We start from the raw sequence: 16150 nt of genomic DNA, 5'->3' as shown, positions 1-16150 counted from the left end.
GTGTGCTTGATGGCGCTTGCAGTTTGCATTGGGAAGGTTTATGCGGCCTGTGCCCTTTTCCCACCCCAATACCCCTGGGGTTTCAACTGGGCTGTGGTTTTCTCCCAGCGCGTCAGTCTGGAGGTCTGTGCTTCGGGCTCGCTTGGTTTAGAGCCCCCCCTTTTAACCTTGGCCACCTTCCAGAAAGGCTTCTTTATGCTGGGCAAGGGTTCTAAGCCATTTTTCCCTTGTTCCGGGCCTTTTTTTTCCTCTGACAGGGGTCACAGGATCGGCAGTACTGTTGGACAGTAACAAAGACCCCAGGCCAGTAAAAGCTCCGTAGCAGTCTCTGCTGGGTATGCCAGGTTTCCTGGTGCCCTGAGAGGGGAATGTCATGGGCCCGGTACAGCAGCTGGCGTCGATACTTTTGGGGTACCACCAGCTGCCTCCTGATTCCCCCTGACTCAATTTTTCCTGGGGGAGCCCATTTTTGGTACAGGAACCCCTTCTTCCACAGGAACCTTTTCCGGCCACCTCTCCCCATGGTCTGTACCGCACTGAGGTTGGCCAGGTTTCTTATCTTCCGCAAGGAGGGATTTTTCTGCACCTCGGCCTGGAACTTAGCAGCTGGGACAGGGATGGCCACCTGCTCTTTTTTGCCGGCTGGGTTTGAAGACGCAGGCTCCCTGAGCTGTGTCCCTGGGTGTTTCCTCCCCACCAGGTTACGGTCCTGCGCCTCGGGCAAGGCACCCTTCCCAAGGTCAGGGCGCAGTGCCCCTCGCCGGCTCTGACTGCGGGTCACAACCAGTGCACCCTGGGGGTTGCTTGGCCAGTCCTTCAGGTCCCCCCCCCCATTAACACCTCTGTGGGCAAATACGGGTGTACCCCCACGTTCTTGGGGCCCTTCTTGGCCCCCCACTTCAGATGTACCCTCGCCACAGGTACCTTGAATGGGGTCCCACCCACCCCCGTCAGGGTCAGGTAGGTGTTGGGCACCGCACGATTTGGGGCCACCACCTTGGGCCGGACCAGTGTTACCTCTGAGCCCGTATCCCAGTATCCATTGACCTTTCTTCCATTCACCTTCAGGGGAACAAGGTACTTTGTCCTGAGGGACCGCCCCGCGCCCACCGTATAAACCCAAAACCCTGAGTCTGGAGCATCCAGCCCCCCAGAGGAGCTGGCCTGGAGCTCTCCTTCCTCCTTAGCAGGTGGTACTTTGCCAGTCCCCCTTCCCTGGGAATGCTGCCTCTTGCCTGGCTGGGTCTCTACCCAGTCAGCCCTTTGTGGGTTCGGTCTGCTCAGTCTGTCCCTGAGTCTGGGGCACTGGGCCCATATGTGATCTCTCTGGCCACAGTGATAGCAGCCCATGTCCCGTGGGTCCCCTCGAGTGGGTTGGATGGACCTGACGCTGGATCTTCCCCTTTGGTGGGGGTTCTTCATATTTCCCCGCTGGGAGGTTCCATGGTGACTCTTGCTCTGCGTTGTGGTGGGACTGTTCCTTTGGGACTCCTCCCTGTTATCCCCTGCCCGACTGTTTACAAACTTGTCGGCCAACTGGCCTGTGTGCTGCGGGTTTTCTGACTTTTGGTCCATTAACCATCGCCTCAGGTCGGATGGGCACTGCTTATACACGTGCTCAGTATGAATAGGTCAAGCAGGTTCTCCATAGTTCGGGCCCCAGCTGTCCACTTGCGGGCATACCCCTGTGCCCCGTTGGCTAGTTGCAGGTATGTGACCTTACGGGTTTTACGCTGATTCCGGAACCTTTGCCGGTACATTTCAGGGGTTAGCCCAAACTTGCGGAGCAGGGCCTTTTTGAACAGTTTGTAGTTCCCTGTCTCCGCCCCTTTTAGTCGGCTGTACACCTCCCTGGCTGTGGAGTCCAGGCAGTTAGGAAGGTATTCATGTCCTCCCCCTCCTTACGCTGAGCCGGCAAGCACTTATTAAAGCTTTTTGCAGTCTTGGGTCCCCCCTTACTCACCGCAGCCGGGGCCCCACTGCTTCTTAGCCTGGCCAGTTCCAGCTCATGCTGACGTTGGTTTTCCTCATGCTGACGTTGTTTCTTTTTCTCTTCCCGCTCCTGCTTTAGTTTTTGCTGCCTTAACTTGAGCTTGAGCTCCTTTAGTCTCAGCTTCCTGTCACATTTTAGTCACATCCGCTCCCGGGACGGGGAGCTCCGCCGGGACGATCCCCTGCTGGCTGCCGGGGTCAGGGTGCCCTTGGTAGCAGTCTGACCCCTTCCAGCCATGTCAGGCCCCGGGGCCCACGCTGCATCCGCCAGGCGGCTTTTTTCCGGGACAGGGCTCGGTTTATCCAAGCGATTCCTCTTCTTCAGCTGGGCAATTAGCTGTTCTTTGGTGGACCTTCCAATGCGCAGCCCCCTCTGCCTGCACAGCTCCACCAGGTCGCTCTTAAGGCGTTTAGCATACATCCTCCTGCTGGCCACTTGCCAGCCTGTGCTCTTTGCTTTTTACCGTTCCAGGGGGACCCCTAGTGTGCCAGCCCTTTTTCAGGTTACCACCTCTCTGCCAGTGTCGAGCTGCAGACTCCTCCGCCCTGGGACCGCTCGCTGCGATCCCGCAGGGGACCCTGTTACTGCAAAAGTTTTTCTTACTGGTTACACACTTCCAGGAGTTAATTGCCCCCTGAAACCGTCTCTCTCTGACTCTTCAGCCCACCTGGCCCCCATCGATCCCCCTTTGTTTTGCTGCTCCCCAGTCACTTACTGCAGGAAGCGCCGTCCACGCGGTGCAGTAGATCCCACCTCTGCCACCAGTTGTCACGGAGTATGGGGGACTTAGGGCCCTGCATCCCCGGCTTTCTGTGATGCACCATGACTCTCAGCCAGCCAGTAAAGCCGAAGGTTTATTTAAACGACAGAAATACAGTCCACAACAGGTCTTGCAGGCACAAACAACAGAACCCCCCTGAGTTAGGTCCATCTTGGGGTCCCAAGGCGCCCCAGCCCCCTTGAAAGGTCAGAGCCCTGTCTGCCTCCCAGCCACATCACCAACCAGCTCCTCAAACTCTGCCTTCAGCGACCCCTTCCACAGCCTTTGTTCAGTTTTCCGGGCAAAGGTGTCACCTGGCCTTTAACCCCTTCCTGGGTTCTCATCTTACATGCTCAGGTATTCTCCGTGGGTCAGTCTCCCATCCCCCAATGCAAACTATTCTAGCCACACTTCCCTGTCAGCATTCACAAACCACAGTAAAAACAGTCCCAGTTTGTCACAGGGGGGATCCTGGATTGGGGACTGGCTATGTCCAGGAGATCTCGGTCTGTAGAGGATGTATCCTCTGGGGCAGGGGGATCCCAGACTGTAGAGAAGGTATTCCCCTGGGGTGGGGGGATACCAGGCTCTGTGCAACGGTGCACCATGTTGGGCAGGCACAGAGGGAGGCAGAGCAAAGGCAATTGGAGCCCCAGGATCGGGTTGCTGCGCTCTGGCCCCTGCACTCAGCACCACAGCTTCTGCAATCTGCAGCCAAAAGTTGCAAAGTCCCATCCCAGCTGCCACGTGGAGAAGAGCCCGAAGGAGCTGCAGCCCCAACAGTGCCCGGAGCAGAGCAAGAAAGCAGGTGTCTGGGAGCAGCCCCCGCCCCCTTCCAGCAGTGCTGAGGAGCGAGTTGCCAAGTGGCCCGGGCACTGTGGGCACCAGAGTCCGCTGGTAGAGGGCTCGGATAAGCCACAGATGTAAATGCTGGTGCAGCGAGAGCCAAGGTGGGCCCCTGGGGGCAGGTGTGTCACCCCCATAAGTGTAGTTTGACTGCTATGTTTGGGGGGGGGGGGGAATAGCACGTGTGTGCTGAAGACAGTTCCCCTGGCTCACTGGCTCTCTCCCCCCACCTGGAGTGGTACCTGGGCTGCCGGTGCTGTGGGGGACAACATAATGGGGGAGAGGGGTGTGACGTTATTGACATAAACTGGGACCATATAGATCATTGTTGCAACCAAGGTCCTGTAGTGGCACCCAAATCTTGTATAAAGGGGGTCAAATGGGGTGTCTAGGACAAGGTTATGGTTTACTGGTTATGATTATGCTGTCTATATGTGTGTATCAGTTTTGTAGTTGAAGTTATGAATATTGGCTCTATACTGTCTGTATGGCAAACTTATGCTATGCTTCTGGGTGACATCCCAGACAAGCTGAGATTAGCTCTGCCTAGCCTGCTTGATGGCCCATTAAGGACCATCAGCTATACAATGGACCCATTGAGAGAAGGCAGATACGCCTTGTACCTCAGCAAAGTATGCAGGGGCTGGCCCATGTGACTCCAGACTCCATGTTGCTGTAATTTTCCACAGTAAGAACAAAGAGGTGATCTTACACCTGGAAAAGACTATATAAGGCTGATGCCTGATCTCCATCTGGTCTTCAATCCTGCTTCTTACCTCTGGAGGAACTTTGCTACAAACTGAAGCTCTGAACAAAGGACTGAGGACCCATCCCAGCGGGGGATGTATTCCAGAGACTTGATTTGAACCTGCAGTTTATTCTATCACTGCTACAAGCCTGAACCAAGAACTTTGCCATTACTGTATGTAATTGATTCCATTTAACCAATTCTAACTCTCATCTCTATCTTTTTCCTTTTATGAATAAACCTTTAGATTTTAGATTCTAAAGGATTGGCAACAGCGTGATTTGTGGGTAAGATCTGATTTGTATATTGACCTGGGTCTGGGGCTTGGTCCTTTGGGATCAGGAGAACCTTTTTCTTTTACTGGGGTATTGGTTTTCATAACCCTTTGTCCCCATAACGAGTGGTACTGGTGGTAATACTGGGAAACTGGAGTATCTAAGGAGATTGCTTGTGAGACTTGCAGTTAGCCAGTGGGATGAGACTGAAGTCCTCTTAGTCTGGCTGGTTTGGTTTGCCTTAGAGGTGGAAAAAACCCCAGCCTTGGGCTGTAACTGCCCTATTTGAGCAATTTGTCCTGAGTTGGCACTCTCAGTTGGGTTCCGCCAGAACCGCATTGTCACAAGGGGCTGCTGCTGGCTACTCAGGCAATTCAGGTGCACAGTGCCTTCCCCTACCCTTTCCTCTCCCCACCCTTCTCCCTTCCTCTCCCCACCCCTTCTCCTTCTCTTCCCCCTTCTCCATCCCATGCCTCTTCCCCCTTCCCCAAGTCTCTTCCCCATCCCATCCCCTTCCCCTCCCCTCTACCTTACACCTCCTCCGCCCCACATTCCCTGATTCCCCTCACCCAACTCCCTACCCCTACCATATCCCTTCCCCATTGTCTCTTCCCCAACCCCCCACTCCCACCCCTTCCTCCTACCCCCTGCCCTATCCCATCCCCCTTTCCCACTGCCTCTTCCAGCCTCCCCCACTTTCCTTCCCCCATTCTCTCTTCCCCCTCCCCGCAAAGGCTGAACAGAGCAGCTCAGGGCCTGCAGAAATCGGGGGGGGGGGAGTGGCATATGACCCCAAATGTACAACCCACTACTCACCTCCAAACTACGTCCATCCCCTCCCCATCTCCTGACACTGCAACCCCCTCTTCCCCTGAGCAGGCTTCCTCTGCCCATAATGGGACTCATCTGCTGCCTGCAGAGCTGGGGCTGGGAGCTGCAGCCACACACGCAGCTGATGATGTGGCACCCCCTGCTCTCACCCGCCCCTAAGCCAGATTTCTTTTGTTAAAAAGTAGGAGGGCACCTTCCACCCATTCTGCCACCCCAGAGCCCCCGGACTCTCTATCTACCCCAGGGGGCAGGGACACAGGCCGGGAGCTGCTCTCGGGCACCTTAGCCCCCGCCTAGGACAGGTGGAGGGGCTGGGTCTCTCCACAGAGACCCAAGCTCCCTGGGCGGCTCTGGCCTGGCTGTGACTCCGGCTTCTGGCCTGGCCAGGGGAAAGAGGAGAAGCAGGGGGCAGGGCCACAGTCCTCATGCTCCTGGGAGCCCCCAAATGGGCCCATGATTAATTTGCCACTGGGTCAGAAGAAATAAAGCAGATATCTGAAGATTTGCAGGGCTCTACTCAGAGGGAGGCCACTCTGATTCACTGTATCAGGCAATAAACAGAAACTAGTTAGCAGTGTCTGGCCCAAGCCGCCTGGCGGGGGCAGACAATAATCACAGTCTGGGCTCAGACCTACTGGGCAGGTCAAAGCAATAAGGAGTCTTTTGGCTCAAGCCTTCTGGCTAAGGCAGACAGTAAATATAGTCTAGGCTCTGACTCCCTGAGTGGGACATCACAATAAGCAGTCTTTAGCCCGAGCCTTCTGGCTAAGGCAGACAGCAATCATTGTCAGTGGCTCTGGCCTTCTGAGCAGGGCAGAGCAACAAGCAATTAAGCCATCTTTTGGCTAGCCTCCTGACTAAGGCAGACAGCAAACACAGTCTATGGGCTTGCAGCCTTGGGGCAAGCCACAAACAAGGCACAAGGCTTCCGGCCATCACCCAAGGGTTGGGGTTGGCAACAGTGGGGGGTAGGAGGACCCGGGTCCACCCTACTTCACCAGGTTCCAGCCCAGGGCCCTAAGAGTGGTGGGAGACCCCACCACTGGGTCAGCAGGGATCCTGCCAAAACATGCTGACTCAGAAGGCAACAGCACAACCTGACTAATGTCTGGTTCCCCTGGGCTACCCCAGTCCATTGGTGTGGCTCCATAGTCTGCAGGTACTCCATCTCCTCAAGGTAAAGTGGCAGACAGTAGTCCCAGCAGCTCCTCTCCACTTCCAGGGACAGGAGACCATATAGCTTGGGGTCTGGTCCAGAGTCCTGCAGCAGGGTAGAGACATCTGCCTCCTTTACTGGCTCTCGCCAAATTAAGCTGAAGGGTTAGCCTCTTCTATTTCCTGTCCCTCAACTCTGCTTGAGGGGGGCAGGGCTGGCATGGTTTTACTCACCAGGGAGAGTGTAATGATCCCTCAGGCTCAGAGGGAGGCCACCCTCCCTCACTACAATCCCAAACCAGATTATTCTGTGTACTTTGAGCAAAACAATATGATCACGTAATTACGTACTGAATCATAATTAGGCTCGGTAGAATTAATTTTTTTTCTAATAATTTTGATGGGTAATATTGATGTTTATTTGTTAGCATTTTTTTATTTTTATCAATTTAAATTTACACAGTTGCAGGAAATTATGGGGCAGAGGTCAGACAACAATTATTTAATGATAGTAGATGCTGAGATTCAAAATGTTAAAGCTTTAGAACTGTTAACAAAAATTGTCAACACCACATATCAAAATATAGAAAATAAATCAAACTCTAATCCTAATACATACCCACAAGGGGGACAAATTAAGATTGCACAGACAACTTTAATTCTGGCATTTCCTAATTTGGGTGTTCTTGACTTTGCAGCCTTAATAATGTTCCGTTAACATAGTTTGTTATATGCAATTGCCTAGATTTTTAATATAGTAAACTACAAAGACAGAAATTCCATCATGTTGCAACATATTGACACCCACCTGGATCATCTGCAAGGTTGGAAGAAGAGGTTACTGTGACACTCTCAGACGGTTATGAGGCATTTCACCACTACTTAGGGTGACCAGACAGCAAATGTGAAAAATTGGGACAGGGGGTGGGGGAGTAATAGGAGCCTATATAGAATCATAGAATATCAGGGTTAGAAGGGACCTCAGGAGGTCATCTAGTCAAACCCCCCTGCGCAAAGCAGGACCAACACCAACTAAATCATCCCAGCCAGAGCTTTGTCAAGCCTGACCTTAAAAACCTCCAAGGAAGGAGATTGCACCACCTCCCTAAGTAACCCATTCCAGTGCTTCACCACCCTCCTAGTGAAAAAGTTTTTCCTAATATCCAATCTAAACTCCCCCACTGCAACTTGAGACCATTACTCCTTGTTCTCTCATCTGGTACCACTGAGAACAGTCTAGATCCATCCTCTTTGAAATCCCCTTTCAGGTAGTTGAAAGCAGCTATCAAATCCCCCCTCCTTCTTCTCTTCTGCAGACTAAACAATCCCAGTTCCCTCAGTCTCTCCTCATAAGTCATGTGGTCCAGCCCCCTAATCATTTTTGTTGCCCTCCGCTGGACTCTTTCCAATTTTTCTACATCCTTCTTGTAGTGTGGGGCCCAAAACTGGACACAGTACTCCAGATGAGACCTCACCACTGCCGAATAAAGGGGAAAGATCACATCCCTCGATCTGCTGCAATTCTCCTACTTATACAGCCCAAAATGCTGTTAGCCTTCTTGGCAACAAGGGCACACTGTTGACTCATATCCAGCTTCTCATCCACTGTAACCCCTTTTCTGCAAGTCCTTTTCTGCAGAACTGCTGCCTAGCCACTCGGTCCCTAGTCTGTAGCAGTGCATGGGATTCTTCCGTCCTAAGTGCAGGACTCTGCACTTGTCCTTGTTGAAGCTCATCAGATTTCTTTTGGCCCAATCCTCTAATTTGTCTAGGTCCCTCTGTATCCTATCCCTACCCTCCAGCGTATCTACCACTCCTCCCAGTTTAGTGTAATCTGCAAACTTGCTGAGGGTGCAATCCATGCCATTCTCCAGATCATTAATGAAGATATTGAACAAAACCAGCCCCAGGACCGACCCTTGGGGCACTCCGCTTAATACCCGCTGCCAACTAGACATCGAGCCATTGATCAAATAGTATTTTCCCTCATGCAGGCTGAAATTGGGAGAGGCAGTATCCAAAGTGGGGAAGGAGGCTGGGATAGTGTAGCTGTAGATTCTTGTGCAATGGTTGGTCCAGATTCTTGACTAAGCCATCAAAACTGATGTTTGAATGAAATGGATGGCTGGGATGAGTTAGCTGTTTTAGCTGGTGGTTTCCTTTTTGAGTACCCCGGGCTCTTGGCAGGAGGCTCAGAGGATCTTCGTAAACTAGAGAAATGAATGGGGTGAGATCTCTGAGCTACATTGTTTTTTATTTGCAGGTACATAAAACCTGAGAGATCTAAATGTGGCCCTTGAATCTTTTAAAGTATGAAGTAAGTCATCAGTAGACTAATCAAACAACTTGAGACCATCAAAAGGGAGGTCTTCAACAGTACTCTGCAACTCCGTGGGGAAGCTGGACAACTGAAACCAAGATGGTCATCACATCACAATTGCAGTGGAAATGGATCAGGCTGCAGTACTGGCCAATCTAAGGAGGCCTGTAATTATGTTTTTGCTAAGAGTTGCTAAGAGTTGTCCTTCCTTTATGATGGCCTTAAATTGCTTGTGGTGCTCCTCTGGCAAATACTCAGTAAAGATGTTGAATTCATTATATTTTGACATGAGCGCTTGATGGTTAGCTATTCTGAATTGCAATGCTGCATAAGAATAATACTTATGACTGAAGAGGTTGAGTCACTTCTGGTCTTTGTTGTAAGGGGTAGCCATTGTATTGTGCTGTCTACTGCATTCATTAACTGCACAACCCAGGGAATTTGGTGTTGGATGTTCTTGGCTGGAACACAGTTTTGTTGAGTGGGTGTGATGGATAGTCTGCCCTTTTCAGGCAGTACTGCTTACTATTCAATCCTTCCCATTACCTGGCATGGCTCTTTTAAGAGTTTGGAGTGGTCTGATACACAAAGCCTGAGGAGATATGGGGAGAGAGGAAAGGGATGTATGACATGCCCAGGATACAATCTGGACCGATTAACAGCTGTGTCACTCAGCTCTCTAAGCTGGAGTAACAGCTGTGTCACTCAGCTCTCACTGCTTTGCTATTAGACCTACCTCTCTGGTCTGCTCACACACAGCCTCCAGCATGTAAGTTACTCCCAGCTATAATGTGGGAGCATTGCAGCCAGCCACTTTTGGATTACACTGCTGCACAGTGACACCAGAACACTCCAGTCCCAGACTTTCCCCCAAAATACCTCTTGTACTGCCCAGCTCTCTCCTGGACAATACAAGGTCATATAAAGTCCATCATTTTATTAATATAAAATGATATGCACACATAGTTATCCCAAATGGAGTTTCTCAAACACTTCAGTTCAAACACACTAGTTTAGATAAAACAATAAAACAAGTTTATTAACTACAAAGAGATAGATTTTAAGTGAATGCCAATAATGAGACATATAAGTCAGAATTGGTTACAAGAAAAATAAAGTAAAATGCAACTAATGCCTACCTTAACCAACTAGCGTGAATTCAAAGAAAGGTCTCTCTCACCACTTTTCAGCAGTCTCTAGTGGCTGCACTTCTTTCAGGCAGAATCCCTCCCTCAGTCCAATGCTGCTTCCTTTGTTCTTCAGGTGTCATGAATGCCATGGGCAGACAGAAAGGGAGGAATGATTTGGAGTATCAGCCCTTCCTTCCTATAGTCCTTTGCCTTCTTCAAGATGCGTCTCCAGCTGAGGTTCAAGAGACAAAAAGTCTGTGTGTCTGGGAACCCCATGCTGTTTCTTTTTAAGATGTAGATTTTTCACCTGTCTCTTTTCCTGCCAATTAACAGCCATTTAGCAGGTGAAGACCCATTTAACCTTATTTACACCTGGCTGAGGTGTCAGCTTGCCTTTTGTTTCTAAGGAACTGGTTTGGCCACTCCCCAGACTTGGAAAATGTCTTAGGGTATGTCTACACTACGGGATTAATCCGAATTTAGATAATTCGGATTTGAGAAACAGGTTGTATAAAGTCGAAATGAGTGCGGCCACACTAGCACAGTAATTCGGTGGTGTGCGTCCAAGTACCGGGGCTAGCGTCGATTTCTGCACCGTTGCACTGTGGGTAGCAATTCCATAGCTATCCCATAGTTCCCGCAGTCTCCTGCGCCCATTGGGATTGTGGGTTAAGATCCCAGTGCCTGATGGGACAAAAAACATCGTCGCAGGTGGTTCTGGGTACAGCCTCACTCCCTCCCTCCCTCCCTCCCTGCATGAAAGCAACGGACGGCAGACAACCATTTTCGCGCCTTTTTTCCTGGGTGGGTGAACACTGCAGACTCCATACCACGGCAAGCATGGAGCCCGCTGAGGTCAAGACAGCACTCATGAATATTGCAAACACCTCGCGCGTTCTTGTGGAGTTTATGCTCAGCCAGGACCAGAAAAACGAGGCGAGGAGGCAGCGGCGGCGGCAGCGCAGCGACAAGCATGATGAGGACATGGACACGGACACGGACACAGAATTCAGTGAAACCACAGGCCCCGGTGCTTTGGAGATCATGTTGTTAATGGGGCAGATTCTATCCATGGAACGCCGATTCTGGGCAAGGGAAACAAGCACAGACTGGTGGGACCGCATAGTGTTGCAGGTCTGGGACGATTCCCAGTGGCTGCGGAACTTTCGCATGCGTAAGGGCACTTTCATGGAACTTTGTGACTTCCTGTCTCCTGCCCTGAAACGCCAGAATACCAAGATGAGAGCAGCCCTCACAGTTGAGAAGCGCGTGGCGATAGCCCTGTGGAAGCTTTCAACGCCAGACAGCTACCGGTCAGTCGGGAATCAATTTGGAGTGGGCAAATCTACGGTGGGGGCTGCTGTGATGCAAGTAGCCAAAGCAATCACTCAGGTGCTGCTACGAAAGTTAGTGACTCTGGGAAATGTGCAGGCTATAGTGGATGGTTTTGCTGCAATGGGATTCCCTAACTGTGGTGGGGCAATAGACGGAACCCATATCCCTATCTTGGCACCGGAGCACCAAGCCACCGAGTACATAAACCGCAAGGGGTACTTTTCAATGGTGCTGCAAGCACTTGTGGATCACAAGGGACGTTTCACCAACATCAACGCGGGCTGGGCGGGAAGGGTTCATGACGCTCGCGTCTTCAGGAACACTACTCTGTTTAAAGGGCTGCAGCAAGGGACTTACTTTCCGGACCAGAAAATAACCGTTGGGGATGTTGAAATGCCCATAGTTATTCTTGGGGACCCAGCCTACCCCTTAATGCCATGGCTTATGAAGCCATACACAGGCAGCCTGGACAGGAGTCAGGAGCTGTTTAACTACAGGCTAAGCAAGTGCAGAATGGTGGTAGAATGTGCATTTGGCCGTTTAAAAGGTCGCTGGCGTTCATTATTGACTCGCTCTGACCTCAGCCAAAGAAATCTCCCCATTGTTATTTCTGCTTGCTGTGTGCTCCACAATCTCTGTGAAAGTAAGGGGGAGACCTTTATGGCGGGGTGGGAGGCTGAGGCAAATCGCCTGGCTGCTGATTACGCGCAGCCAGACACCAGGGCGATTAGAAGATCACACCATGAAGCGCTGTGCATCAGAGAAGCTTTGAAAACCAGTTTCATGGCTGGCCAGGCTACCGTGTGAAATATCTGTTTGTTTCTCCTTCATGAAAACCCTCCCCCTTTACTGACTGATTTTCTGTAAGGAACCCACCCTGCCCCTTCCCCCATCTTTCTTTCAAACCAAATAAAGTCACTATCATTTAAAAATCATTTATTCTTTATTAATAGATTAGAAAAAGAGGGAGGGAACCCGGGTGGTATTTGGGAGGAGGATTGCTGGGAAGGAAAAAGCCACAAAGAAAAGGTTAAAAAAATGACAGCCTTTTGCTTGGGCTGTCTACTGGGGTGGAATGGGAAGGTGTACGGAGCCTCCCCCCCCGCGTTCTTACACGTCTGGGTGAGGAGGATACGGAACATGGGGAGGGGGGAGGGTGGAACAGGGGCTGAAGCGGCAGTCTGTTTTCCAGCAGCCGTTCCTGAACCTCCACCAGTCGCCGGAGCAGCCCCAGCGTTGCATCCTTCATCCTCTGGTCTTCCTGCCGCCATCTCTCATCTCGATCGTCTCTCCTCTCCTCACGTTGGTCCCTCCTCTCCTCACGTTGGTCCCTCCTCTCCTCACGTTCACTGACTTCTTTCCTATACTTTGAAACTGTTTCCTTCCACTCATTCAGATGAGCTCTGTCACTCCTGCTGGATTGCATAATTTCAGAAAACATGTCCTCCCGCTTCTTCTTCTTACGACGCCTTATCTGTGATAACCTTCGGGATGGAGGAGGGAGGCTTGAGGAATTTGCAGCTGCTGTAGGGAGGGGAAAAAAGAGAGAATTGTTTTAAAAGCTACATTTTGCAGAACAATGCTTATACTCTTTCACGGTGACCAACACTGTTCACATTACATAGCACATGTGATTTCTGTGCAAGGTCGCATTTTGCCTCTTAATGCTGAGTGCTTGTGGCTTTGCTGCTAGAGATCACAGGTCTGGGCAACAGAATTCGGCTTGCATGCGGCCATGGTAAGCCATTGTTTTACAGCTTCTGCACCCTCCTTTCCCACATACCAAGCATAGCCTGTAGAGTGCTGCAGAAGCCTGGCCAATCTCAGCCAGTTGGGGGGGGGCAGTGGGGGGGGGCTTGTCTGGGCCCCTTCAGGCAAGTAGAGTGCTGCGGTTTTTCTGTTAACATTCAGCAGCACCAGAAAACAAACTAACCCCCCCCCCCCGCCATGAATTCTCTGGGATGATCACGGTACCCCTCCCCCCACCGCATGGCTGGTATCAGGGAAGATCCCTGCAGGCACCAAACTACCCCCCCCCCCCCGCCGCCGACCCCCCCCCTCGCCATGAATTCTCTGGTATGATCACGGTACCCTCCCCCCACCGCGTGGCTGGTAACAGGGAAGAACCCTGCTAGCCAAACGCGGAAAACTTCAGGGCCAATTTCCCATCTGCGCTTGGCTAACTGCAGGGAAGGATTTATTTTCCGCCACAGGCAAACAGCCCAGTAGGAACGGCCACCTCTGTCCCCTTAATTAAGTTCCCGTATTTCAACCAGGTTACCAGGAGTGATATCACTCTCCTGAGGATTACACAACAAGATAAAGAACGGATGTTGCTTGAATGCCAGCAAACACCGGGACCATACGCTGCTAGGCTTTGTCAGGCAATGATACCAGATTACTTGCTGCAAGCATGGCGTGGTCAAGTGTCCTACCATGGAGGAGGGAATAAGGATGCACTGCCCAGAAACCTTCTGGCAAGGCTTTCGGAGTACCTCCAGGAGAGCTTCATGGAGATGTCCCTGGAGGATTTCCGCTCCATCCCCAGACACGTTAACAGACTTTTCCAGTAGCTACAGACTTTTCCAGTAGCTGAACTGACCGCGAATGCAAAGTCAGGCAAAGTAATCATTAAAAACCGTTTGCTTTTAAAACAAGTTTTATATTTTAAAAGGTAAACTCACCTGAGGTCCCTTCCATGGGGTCAGAGTCTTGGGTACTGGCTTGGGAGGCTTGGGAGGGTACTTCAGTCAGGGTGAGAAAAAGATCCTGGCTGTTGGGGAGAATGGAGTGCTGTGTGCTCTCTGCAAGCTCATCCTCCTCCTCCTCCTCCTCTACCCCATCGGCAGAATCCTCAGGCGTCGAGACTATCCCCGACCCAGAATCCACGAACAAAGGTGGGGTAGTGGTGGCAGCCCCCCCTAGAATTGCATGCAGCTCGGCGTAGTAGCGGCATGTCCGCGGCTCTGACCCGGAGCGACCGTTTGCCTCCTTTGTTTTTTGATAGGCTTGTCTGAGCTCCTTGACCTTCACGCGGCACTGCTCAGAGTCCCTATTGTGGCCTCTCTCCATCATGCCCTTGGAAATTTTTTCAAAAGTTTTTGCATTTCGTCTTTTAGAACGAAGTTCTGCAAGCACTGAATCCTCTCCCCATACAGCGATCAGATCCAGTACCTCCCTCACGGTCCATGCTGGTGCTCTTTTTCGATTATCAGCCTGCATGGTTACCTGTGCTGATGAGGTATCTGTGGTCACCTGTGCTCTCCACGCTGGGCAAACAGGAAATGAAGTTCAAATGTTCGCGGGGCTTTTCCTGTCTACCTGGCCAGTGCATCCGAGTTCGGATTGCTGTCCAGAGCGGTCACAATGATGCACTGTGGGATAGCTCCCGGAGGCCAATACCATCGAATTGCGGCCACACTAACCCTAATTCGAATTGCTAAAATCGATTTTGGCGCTACTCCGCTCGTTGGGGTGGAGTACAGAAATCGATTTAAAGGGCCCTTTACATCGAATTAAATGGCGTCGTTGTGTGGACGGTTACAGGGTTAATTCGAATTAAAGCTGATAAATCCGAATTAAAGTCGTAGTGTAGACCAGGCCTTAGTAACACCATACAGTGGAGTCTCATAACTTTACATACAATGTTGCCACACATATTTTACTGGGAAAATAATGACCAGCAAATTATGAGTTTTCAAATGATACCTCAGAAGGCATACTTCGTACAAAGATGATTACAATAATGTGCAAAGGGTGAATACAGGAGTACAGACCAGGAAGAAGAAGAACAGGAGTACTTGTGGCACCTTAGAGACTAACAAGACCAGGAAGAAGTAGCATTTAGAAGGGATCGTGATACTGTATCTTTAAGGGCCTGTGGGACCTGGAGCCTTGCAGAGAGAGTGGGTCAAGGCTTTCCTCTCACTCAGTCAAGGAACGAGCTGAGAGAAGGGGGCCTCCTTCTTCATAGCAGGGCAGATATCTTCAGACACTGAAGGGAGTAAGAAGGCTTCTGCAGTGCCCTCAATTAACAGAGAGCAGACACCAGCATTAGAAAGCTGCCAAACCCTCTGACCCTGAGGATGAGGTGGGATCAGCTTTGGGAGATAAATTGCAACCAGGAGAAGAGCTGGGGCTCCTGCTATAAGGAAAAGATACAAACTGAGAGAGAACCCTGAGGGAACAGAGCCTAGAGGGAAGACTTCAGGGGAACCCTGAAAGCCAGTTTATTTGGGAGTTTTTGTTGCAGTTTTTGTAATGAATAAGCTCTAAGAAGGGTGTTATTGAATCAAAGTCAAGAGTGCCTGAAGTGGAATTAGTGACTTCCTGAGAAGGGAAACTGGTGCAGGGAGTACATGCAGCTCCATACTAACTCATCTGAGGGTGCAACAGGCCCGGCACACCCCACAACAGTGGATCATAAGATTATTAAATGAATACACTGAGTGCTGCTGGCCAAACTGATATTGAATGCTGCAGCTTGTTGCCTCTTTCAACAAGACAAATTATATTTATACCATAGATAATGAAGCTAGAGACACATACCTGTAGCACACAGCTTTTCTTTTATAGATACATGGTGTTTAAGGCCAGAAGGGACCATTACATCATCTCTGACTTTCTGCATATCACAAGCCATTAAATTTTACTCAGTTACCCCTGTATTGAGCCCAATAACTTGTATTTGACTAAAGCATATTTCCCAGAAAGGCATCTCATGTTGATTGGAAGAGAGCAAGAGATGGAGAATGCCA

This window comes from Malaclemys terrapin, chromosome 2, assembly GCF_027887155.1.
Source record: "Malaclemys terrapin pileata isolate rMalTer1 chromosome 2, rMalTer1.hap1, whole genome shotgun sequence".
Taxonomy (NCBI): domain Eukaryota; kingdom Metazoa; phylum Chordata; order Testudines; family Emydidae; genus Malaclemys; species Malaclemys terrapin.
Note: the sequence above shows the minus strand (reverse complement) of the source record.